At 43.1% G+C, this 10,987-nt stretch overlaps 1 long non-coding RNA gene across 1 annotated transcript; it reads left to right on the top strand.

The window, feature by feature from the left end:
• The first annotated feature begins 493 nt into the window (after positions 1 to 493).
• LOC148687645 (uncharacterized) lies at positions 494 to 4,581 on the top strand. Its single transcript, XR_015949886.1, has 2 exons — positions 494 to 633; positions 3,779 to 4,581. It is a non-coding gene; the product is annotated as an uncharacterized LOC148687645 (long non-coding RNA).
• The last annotated feature ends 6,406 nt before the right edge of the window (positions 4,582 to 10,987 follow it).

Raw genomic sequence — 10,987 nt, 5'->3', positions numbered from 1 at the left:
AGCGGGACGAGGGGCGAATGCATTTATCCTGCCCCCCTCTCTTTTTCTCCTGCTGGGGAAGCCGCAGCACGGAATAAACCGGTTTAGCACGGCTTGGCACGATTGCTGCCTCCCCACCCCCTTCAGATTTTTTTTATTTTTTATTTTTACAAAGCGAGCTCCTGGGTGATGGAGGCGGAGGAGGCCAAATGAGCATGTTCACATCCGGTGTGATGGCACATGCGTGCTTCCTTTATTCCGGGATAACTTTGGTCCGTGTCAATCACCCGTCCCGGCCGAGCTGGGCTGGGCTGGGCTGGGCTGGGCTAAACAAAGCGGAGCCGCACGAAGTCATCAGGGGGCGGTGCTTAGGGAAAGCCCCGCCCCTCACAGGCGGCTCAGGGCCCACCCCTTTCGAAGATGCGATCGCTTGCCGAAATAGACGGAACCAGAAGCCCTGCGGAGGTTGACGGCCGCGGCGAAGGCGAACTTCCCAGAACGGGCAAATAAGTAACAGGATGGGGCGAAGGACATCGAGTCTCTGCCAGATCAAGCGGCCTCTAGAGGCTTTGCCTTGTCTTTGTTTTCAGCTGATGAGAAAACGCGCTTTTAACGCTTGCAAGTTGTTCAGAAGCGCATTCTGTGCCCACGCTGGTAAGATTCAAGCTCTGCACAGTTCAACGTTGGATCCGAAAACGCCGCACTATGCAGTACTGTATAGCAGCTGTTGAAACTTCTAGGAATGGCGATAGAAAGCCAGATCTGCCTGGCTGTTATTTCTCTCTTTAAAAGCCTGTCTGTTTCAGGGATAATTATACACTAGAAGTGGGCAAAAATTATGACTTTTCACAGTACAACAGGTAGCGATTCTACGCATCTGTGCATACAGCTTGGTTTTACAGAAAGTAAAGCCTATGGCAGGTGCAGTCGTTACTCAGTTCATTTCTACTTACACAAAACTTGATGTTCAATTTAAAAAGAAGAAGACGGTTTCATTATATTCCTATGCTGGTTTAGGAGGTTTGACATACACTTCCCTTGACTTTAGGGGTATTTTTTAATATTCTGTTTTGATTATTTATTTCATTTATGTATTGGCCTTCCCCCCCAAAGGAGCACTCCCCAAAGAGATCTGTTTTGCCCATCACTACAACCCAAGTGAATCCAGTTTGCCAACATTCTCCTTCAAAGGGAAACAGTCCCACCCTTTTCCTGGTTATGGTTCTGTTCAACTGCACAACAGCAAAAAGATGCGGTGGGAAAGAAATGTTGAGTTCTGCTTGTTTGCAAATTAGTTTATTGTACATGTTATCCTTCAAAAAGTGAAATATGCAAAAAGTATAGATTACACTCTACAGATTACCGTAGTACAATTCAACATTTGAATGCATTTGCTAATATGTCACGAAGAGTCGGACACGACTAAACAACTAAACATTAACAACAATATTGTATATTTAATTATACAATAAATTATACAATATACACAATATGTATAAATGCAAAAACAAAAACAACTCCACCCACCTTCAAATAAATTATTAATAAATATCAAATATGAACAATATAATATCACACTCGCTTCAAAAGTATGAGGCAGCTTTCCAAATGTTCTTTCTCTTATAAGTACAAATAATCTATTCCTCTTCTTGAAATTTGTAATTCTTTTTTATATACTGTATTAACTTCAGGCTGGATTCCTATACCCACTTAGCTCGGAGTAAGCCCCATTAAACCAATAGGAATGTGCTGTGAGTTGTGCATAGTATTTTTTTAAAAAATCTTCTAAGAACTGCAACACAATGTTGCAGTGCATCCCACCCTGTAGGAGGGGTGCTTTTTAGGACACCTGACCTGAGAGCTTTGAGTAGGAAGCTAGTGCTGTTCAGGTCTTGAGGGGCGCTTCAGGAGTTGGGGAAGAGGGGGAAGGCATGTTTTTCTCTGCCCCCCCTTCCCCAATTTTCATCTAGGCTGCCAGATTCTACCCCTTTCCCCTCTTTCTCTGTAGGCTCAAACAGAAGGTTGCAATCCTGACCAGTTGTGCAGAAAGGCCTTTAAATATTCAGATTAAGAAACACTCCTGATTTCTTGAGAAAGGGGAACAAAAAGAAAAATTATCTCCCCCCCACTCCAAGAATTGCAAACTTTCATCTCTTTCAGAATTCTCCTTAACCTTTGCATGTGGTGTGTGTGTGTGTGTGTGTGTGTGTGTGTGTGTGTGATATTTATAATTAGACAGTCTCTCTGCAGCAGTGGAGCTTCATGCTCCATCACCGGGGGCGGAGAGCATACGCGCTGCCCCCAGTGATGTGGCGCATGTTCTGGGGGCGGGGCGCACCGTGCGCAATGACGTGTCGCACGTTTTGGGGTGGGGGGCGCTGTGCGCAGTGACGGGGCGTGCGTTTGGGGGGCAGAGAGGGCAGCGGCGATGGCGCCCCTGGGATCACGTCGCTCGGGGTGCACCGCCCCCACCACCCCTATCTTCCTACGCCCCTGTCTCTCTGAAATGTCTTGAATATTGCACATCTAAGGGAATGGTCTCCCATGCTAAAGACTTAGTAATCTTTCCACCTGGACTGAGGGAAAGTTTCATGTCACTTGAAAGCTTGAAAAAGTGCAAGACAAAACAGATTGTTTTGTGTTCCTTTTTTAAAGCTGCACCTGCTGTGAAAGAGACTTACCAACAGATGGCGGTAGGCCCCCACATTTCCTGGGTGATAAGCCAAAAAGCATGCTGAACTTGCAACCTAATTTGGACTTTCAGTAGGACTTCACTGGCTGGAACATACCAGGCTGTTGAGCTGGGAGCATGAAAAACATGTTCAAGCCAAGAGATCTTGGCAGGGTGGGGACTTTGGTCCAGAGTTAAGAAGTATCTGGGTGTCAGCATTGGGTTTGTTTGTTTTTGAGTTTTTGTTCTTTTCTGTTCTCCAAAGCGGATGAATTTTCCCATAAGGACGATTTCAGTTGAAACAAACTAATTTCCCAATTTCCACAAAGGAACAGAGTGGTGGGTTGGAGCATGTAAATATCTGCTTATCTTGTTTTAAAACGCACCCAAAAAACGACATGCAGACTAACTTTTTGAAGACTTCCCAGAAGTTTCTTTGCATCCCTGCACATTGTAATGTATGTCAACAAGAAAACAAGCAACGTGTTGTTGGAAATTGCTAGCATATGACCATAGAAAAATAGAGCACCAGAGCATAGGCCTGTCTAGTTCAGCATCCTGTTCTCACAGTGGCCAACCAGATGCTTGTGAGAAGTTCTCAAGTAGGACCTGAACAGTCTCATCACTGGAATTCCACAGCAGAGCTTTAGGGGAGCAGATCTCAATGTAGATCTTTAGTCCCTCCTTGTTCCTGATGTAGGTCTTCATTTGCCACTTCTTCCCTGGCAGGGGGGGGGCAACATTTTGTGGTTTGTCTCAGGCACCAAAATGTATCGGGCAGGCCCTGGGGCCATCACTACACCCCATGGGAGTGAATTTCATAGCTTAATTATGCAGTGTGTGAAGAAGAATTCTCATTTGTAGGTCCTGAGTCTTCCAACGTCCAGTTTCATTGGTTCACTCCAGATTCTAGTAGAATGAGAATGGGAGAAAACCTTCACCCTATTTATTGTGCATTCATAATACACTTGGTGGTATCAGGGTGGTTATCTGTGCGCCTGAAGTAAATACGATTTGCGCCCTCAAAGGTTTTGGGGCAGTCACACTACTTTGCATTGTATGTCCAGTCGTTTCCACCTGAAATCCCATACACTACAAATGTTCTATTTCGTCTTCTTTTTATTCCAGCTTCTAATTGCGCTATAGCACAAGGGGGCCTTGGCAATGTGCTGCATTGTATCTGCTTCGTTGTGATGTAACCACTCACATATACTTCAGGCTGATGCCGGATACCAGCATTCATGTGGGCTTTTGTTTCTTGGTGAGTGGGTGTTTTGTTTTGTTCCGTTTGGTGGAAATGAGCAATGGTGTAGCAAAGCAATCATAGCCTAAACATAAAAAGTGTAAAAAAAAATTGCAGGCTTTTCCCACTTGGCTTGAGGGATAGGGGGCTGAGGCCCTGACTGACCAGCTACAAAAGCTGAGGCTGCTGAACAGACTCCTAGGCTGGGCTGTTGTTGTTTTTTTGGGGGGGTGGGGGTTGTTGGGAGGGTTGTTGCTGTTGGGTCTTGTGATAATTTTTTAGTTGGGTTGTGTATTTTGTCAATGTTTCATTTATTGTTTACGACTACTATTGTTATGTTGCGGTTATGCATTTTAAAAAATGTTGTAAGCTGCCATGAACATGGTTTGAAGTGTGGAGCCGACTAAAGAAACTTGTTTGCCAGAAGCAACCCAGCAATAAAACCCAATTAATAGAGGCAATAATTCAATCTTGGTTTCACATTATTACAGCTGCAGAACTAAAAAAAACTTGGTTCAGACCATGGGAAGGCGTTGTAAAGCTAAAGGATACTCAACTAAGTATTGTATATCTCATTTTTTCTATGTGTTTCACGTTTCTTCTTTATGACTACTGTTGTAATAAATAATCCTTCATAAAAGTTACTGCATTACATTCTTCATTAAATTCTCTTTCCATTGATATATAATTTTATGGTATTACTCCAAAAAACAGTGGTGTTATGAGCCATCAAACCTCGGAAATACACTTTTTCCAAAAGGTTTCCACAATTTTGGCCACTAGTATATGTATGAATGTACAGATGAAATTATGGGTGCACGAGTAACTAAAAAAAGAGTGAGAGAATTCAAGGTGCTGGGAGCATGGATGATGGAACGGACTGTTAAAGTCTGAATGCAATAATGGGGGAACATTGGGGAAGCATTGCAGAATAACTGATAAAGTGAGTTTATGTGTAGGCAATCCAGTATACATCCACTAATATCACACTATTAATGTATCAACAACATGTTGCTCCACCACTTACCATAAAACAGCAGTCTGAAGCGGCCCTTTCTACATACCAGGGGTAATTTTACAGTCCACTTATTCTAAATTTAAAAGCCCCAAACACCAGAGCTACGAGTGTCCTGAAATCTATCTCAACTGGAGGCTTCTTTAGTCTTTCAGGGTCTGCTTTTTAATTTTTTAGCAGAAATGCATGATCTGCTCACATCTTTTTAAATGTACAAAGGATATTACTAGCTCTAATTGAATTGTCAGTATCTGTACTTGCATTTTATTTCCCTCAAGAGATGTATGAATATGTTAGTTTCAGTTTCTCTCTATTTTTCATTTTTCCATTCTTAAGTTTGGTTCACTCTAATTTCCTAATATAACTGCAAACATTTTTAAAGGGTCTACAGGACAGTTTGTACACATTTTTGTGTGCATTTACTTTCTCTTAATATACATATTTTTGTATGCAATTTTGCCTAGAAAATAATTTTTTTAAAGCAATTTCCCCTTAATATACATCCTTTCCACTAATACATCCTTTCCACTAATACACTCATCCTATGGGACCCTTTTTACTAATATTGGTTGGCATCCTCTGTCTCGGGAGACAATAGAAGAGTGTGCCTTATATAATTCTATACACATCCTTTGCATAAGGAGTGCACTGCAAAATTCAAAGAAGTGCAGTTTTCAAGAGAGCTATGTTTCAGTTCATTGGGGGGGGGGGTGTTGCATTTTCACATTTAAAATGCAAACTGAAATAATTTATTTCCCATCCCTATTCAGACCTCACTGTTTATAATCCCACCACCACCAGGGGCAAGTGATGCAAATCTTTTGATAAAGTCAATATTCCCTTTCATCTAGAATGAAGTACTAATAATAGCAGAATAGCAGTTATTGAAGGCTGTATGTGAAGGCAGTGGGAATGACATGTTGTGCCTTAAGTCCCAAGCTTGATAGATATTCTTTTTAAAGAAATCCTATTAAATCCCTTTGATGGGTGTGATGGAATGGCATGCATCACGATTTGTATGTATACACCACTCCTACCAACGTATGTTAGTCTGGGCCCTGCTAGGCCTGCAGAGCCCTGTTGAAGGACCTAATTAGCCTTAGTGCAATGACCAGGAATTGACATCGTATGACTTAGCATTGTTTGGATCTCCAGATTAACAGCCTAGACATTTCTTTGCCATGCATTTAGAATTACATGTCCACCAAACAACCCTGAAAGGTCCTTTTTTTGCAGCTAATTTCATAGTCTTCTGGAATCACAGATTTGTAGAGTTGGAAGGGACCCTGAGAATCAACTAGTCCAACTCCCTGCAATGTAGGAATATGCAGGTGTCCCATATGGGGATCGAACCCGCAACCTTGGCGTTATCAGCACCACGCTCTAACCAACTGAACTATCCAGGCTTTCCCATTTATTTCCGTTGTTTCTTTTTCCACTCTTGATTTTGCTTTTTCCTCATATTCCATCTCGGCAAGTTCTCAAGGAGCCTTGAGAATTGGAAACAGTGCATCCTGCACCAAAGCTGTCAAAATGTCTCTGTTCAGCAGGTCCATTAATTCAATCCTAAAGGAGAGCCTAAGGAAAAGATGGGAGCCAATGGGTAGTTGAATCCTCTTTAGCTGATATCATGGCTTCAAAGGTCTACCTTGCCCTGTTTATAATAGCTGTGCTCTCTAAACCAATATTGCTCCTTCCTTCCTTGGCCTTCTTGAAGACTGGTGACATTTGTCCAAAAGTCACTAGTAGTTCAACTACTGCAGTGGCTAGAGTAGTTGTAACGTACTTTTATAGAAGGATTGTTTTATTTTTAGAAACACACAGAACCTTTGACCTAAGAATTAAAATTCCAGAAACATGGGAATCAGAGCTGGAAAAACAGAAGTTGACGTCCATTGAGATCCTCACAGCAGGACAACAGTCATATTGTCCTACAGCAATGAGTTTATTATTCAGGAATACAATCGTAACGACTGAATGAAATGCTGCAATCCGTAATGCATTATCAAAATCTGATGACGTTCTCTGGGAACAAAAGGTGATGATACTATAATGCAACACTTCATCCTGTGACCAAACATGTTTTCTGCATGCTGCACAGCTTCGTCCATTTCTGAGTACAGAAGCTCATGCTGTGAGACTCCCATTATTTTCCATAGGACAGGCATGTCAAACCTGCGGCCCTCCAGATGTTTTGGACTACAATTCCCATCTTCCCCAACCACTGGTCCTGCTAGCTAGGGATCATGGGAGTTGTAGGCCAAAACATCTGGAGGGCCGCAGGTTTGACATGCCTGCCATAGGAGATTATTTAAAGACAAATTGAACTTGCATTACTTCCAGTATCATGTTTTGTTTTCGAGCCTTAGATGGCTTAGACATCAAAGGCAAGGAATGGGCTGAAGAACTGCCTTTTAACTGAAATCCAGACTATACCTTCCCCAGGAAATACCATAATTTTTAAAAGACTTCAAAGCAGCCACAGGATCCAATTTGGATTCAAGCCATGGCAATGGAGGAGAGGGTTAACCCTTCCTCCTCATATCATTTCCCCAATCAGAACCCACACCACTCTACCCCAAAGCTCCTATAAAATGCTTCAGAGAAATCCTCCCCAAAGCAGAAGGGATTACATTTTTTTTCACCCTGCCACTAATAGGAATTCCAGTGCATTCAACTACAGCAACTGCACTGAGAAATGGGGCATGTGACTCTGTTGATTCTCCCAGATGTTTCAGTCACCTTTAATATCTTTCCATGGGTTGGCGACTGGAAACCCTCCAACAAGTACTTCCTGCCTAACTAGGGAATTGCAGGAGATGGTGCTGGAAGGATGAGTGCTCCACACCTTAGGAATTATCTCATGGAGTGCTGCAGAGATTCCTCTTACACTCTGTGCTACTTAACATCTACATGACGCTGACAAGAGAGATTGTATGGAGATTGTAGAGATTTGCAGAATCTACCACATGCTGATGACACTCAATAGTCTCTTGATCTTCTGGTGAAGCTGTGGATCCCTGAATGTTTGTGTGTTCCTCTGCTTTGAGATGTCTGGGTGATGATGAGACCTAGATCTTGGACCTCAGCTGTGGCACTCAGCTGGGAACTGAAACTCTGTCAGGTGTCAGAGGAATTCTTTGAGAGAAATGATGCGCTTTAAAGGTATACTGGGTACACAGTCTCGGATGGTGGTACTTGTGTAAGATTCTAGGGACTATTACACAAAGATGACCTTTACAATTACATGACTTCTCAGTTGGAACGATTACATATAAGGGACTGACTGGAACAACCCCTTAAGTTAGAAAGGCTGAAGGCCTTTTTAAAATATAAATCAAATCATTGGCTTCCTCATTCAATCTTCCATGTCTCATAACTCAAGCTGCTACCGAAACAAAATAAAAAAATTCCTTCCAGTAGCACCTTAGAGACCACTTTGGAGACCAACTCCAAATCTGGGAGAGTTGTGTATAGCTATTAACCAAATGAAAAACAACAAAGCCAGTGGACCTGATGGGATACATGCCGAAATCTTCAAAGTGGGCGGAATTGAACTTACACAACAACTTCACAAGATCATAAAAAAAAATCTGGGAAAGAGAAGAAATCCCAGCAGACTTTAGAGATGCCAAAATTATCAATCTCTTTTTTAAAAAAAGGTGACAGAACTGATAGCGGAAACTATAGAGGCATCCCTCTATTAGCTGCGGCTGGCAAAATTCTTGCAAGGATCTTAGCAAACTGTCTGGTAACAATATCCGAGGTGACCCTTCCTGAATCCCAAAATGGTTTTCGGCCTTCTAGGGGGACAGTGGACATGATTTTCACCGCTCAACAGCTTCAAGAAAAATGCAGAGAGCAAAACCAACCCCTGCATATGGCATTTATTGACCTGACTAAGGCTTTCGATACTGTAAATCACGGGTGTCAAACACAAGGCCCGGGGGCCAAATCCGGCCCGCCAGACCTCGTCATGTGTCCCGCCGAGCGGCCCAGCCAGCGAGACGCAGCAGCGGGACCTTGCTGCTGAAGCGCCGCGCCGACAAAGCGCCGACAAACAGCTGGGGCCGGGGGGGTAGAAAGGCGGCCGGAGCAGCGCCGCACGGAGAGTCCCGAGCCTCTGCGACGCAGCAGTGCTCTGTAGCACTTTGAATCCTCCTCCTCCTGCCACGGCTCGGCGCTTGGAAACGGCTGCTGCTGCTGCTGCTGAAGCACAGACAAAGCACCCAGCAGCGTGCTTCTTTCTCTCCCCTCTTTCCTTCCTTCCTCTCTCCCTCCCACTCCCTCTTTTCTTCCTCCCTCCCTCCCTCCCTCCCCTCCCCTCCCTCTCCCTCTCCTCAGAAACATAGGATGCTGCTTTATACTTCTGGCCCTTAAACCCTGGAACCAGGAGAGCAGCTCCAGTGAGTCAACCTCAGCCAGTCCCTTTGGTGAAGGGTGGTGGCTCACTGGCAGAACATCTGTCCTGCATGCAGAAGGACCCCAGCATCTCCAGGTACTAGTAGCTCTGCAAAGGTCCTGCATGAAACCCTAGCGAGCCTCCACCACCCAGTGCAGTTACCAAAAATCATTTTTCAATAAATTGTACAATAATTGTACATTTGAATATCTACTTGCCATTATTCTGACTATGTTTCTGCTTTCAGAGCTAGTTATTACTTACATTATTACAAAAAAGAGTAATAATTGAATGCAGTGACAATAATTTATGATAATAAAGAGTGGACACATAGTCCTACAGATACAACTGGCCCTTTGAGGGTGACCAAACTGTTGATGCGGCCCCCGATGAATTTGAGTTTGACACCCCTGCAATCATAATGCCCTGTGGACTGTCCTTCTGAAAGTTGGTTGCCCAGATAAATTTGTAAACATCATTCGGCTCCTCCGTGATAATATGACAGCAACAATCGCAGATAACAATTGCTCTCAAAGTGAACCATTCACAGTGGGATCAGGTGTTATTGCCCCAACTCTATTCATTATTTTCATTGCCATGATCCTACACTTTGTTGACGGGAAACTCCCTACCGGAATAGAAATCATATATCGAACAGATGGAAAGCTCTTCAATCTGAGCAGGCTGAAAGCAAAAAGTAAGGTTACTGTAACTTCTGTCATAGAGCTTCAGTATGCTGATGACAACATAGTGTGCGCACGCTCAGAGGATGACCTCCAAACCATCCTAAATATCTTTGCAGAAGCTTAGGAAAAGCTTGACCTATCACTCAACATCCCAAAAACCAAAGTGCTGCACCAACAAGTACAAAATAACCCCTCTGCAGTGCCACAAATCCAAGTCAGTGGTGTAACGTTGGAAAATGTTGATCACTTTTCCTACCTAGGCAGTTACCTTTCCACAAGGGCCAACATTGATGCCGAAATCCAGCATCGCCTGAGCTCTGCGAGTGCAGCTTTCTCTCAATTGAAGTGCAGAGTGTTTGAGGACTGGGACATTTGCAGGGAAACCAAAATGCTTGTTTACAAAGCTATTGTACTACCAAACTTACTATATGCTTGTGAAACATGGACCACTTATAAACGCCATCTCCAACTCCGACTTATTTCTGACATGTATTAGATTGCACTGCAAGAGTAGTTTTCATTCCATTAGCAAACCAGTGATCAAATTGTGTTAAAAAAGAATGTTTTGGGGAATGATTCAGCTTTTAAAGATGAATTGGAATGTGTTTCAACTGCCATGGTCTTGGTTTCTTAGTTCCAGAATGAAAGCCATAGCAGTTTCACTCTGAAATTCGAAATTCATATACAATCTGTATACTCACCCCACTTTTGATCCTCAGCAGCTGGTATTTGGAGGTCTACAGCCAATGGAGGTATGACATGATAGCCTATACTCCATTAGCCTAATCCTCCTTTAAGACCATCTAAATTTGTGGCAATCAATACATATTGTGGGAATTAACTCTGAAAGGTAATATGTGTTGTGTGAAGAAGTACTTAATTTTGTTATGAAGAGGGAGAGAAAAACTTCTCCCAATCCACTTTCTCTACACCATGCATAATTAGCCCCACGTGAAAGGGATTTAAGGTTTACAGTACTTTATTTTTTCCC

The sequence above is a fragment of the Zootoca vivipara genome, chromosome 1 (assembly GCF_965207765.1).
Source record: "Zootoca vivipara chromosome 1, rZooViv2.hap1.1, whole genome shotgun sequence".
NCBI lineage: Eukaryota > Metazoa > Chordata > Lepidosauria > Squamata > Lacertidae > Zootoca > Zootoca vivipara.
Note: the sequence above shows the minus strand (reverse complement) of the source record. Positions and strands in the feature narration are given on the sequence as shown.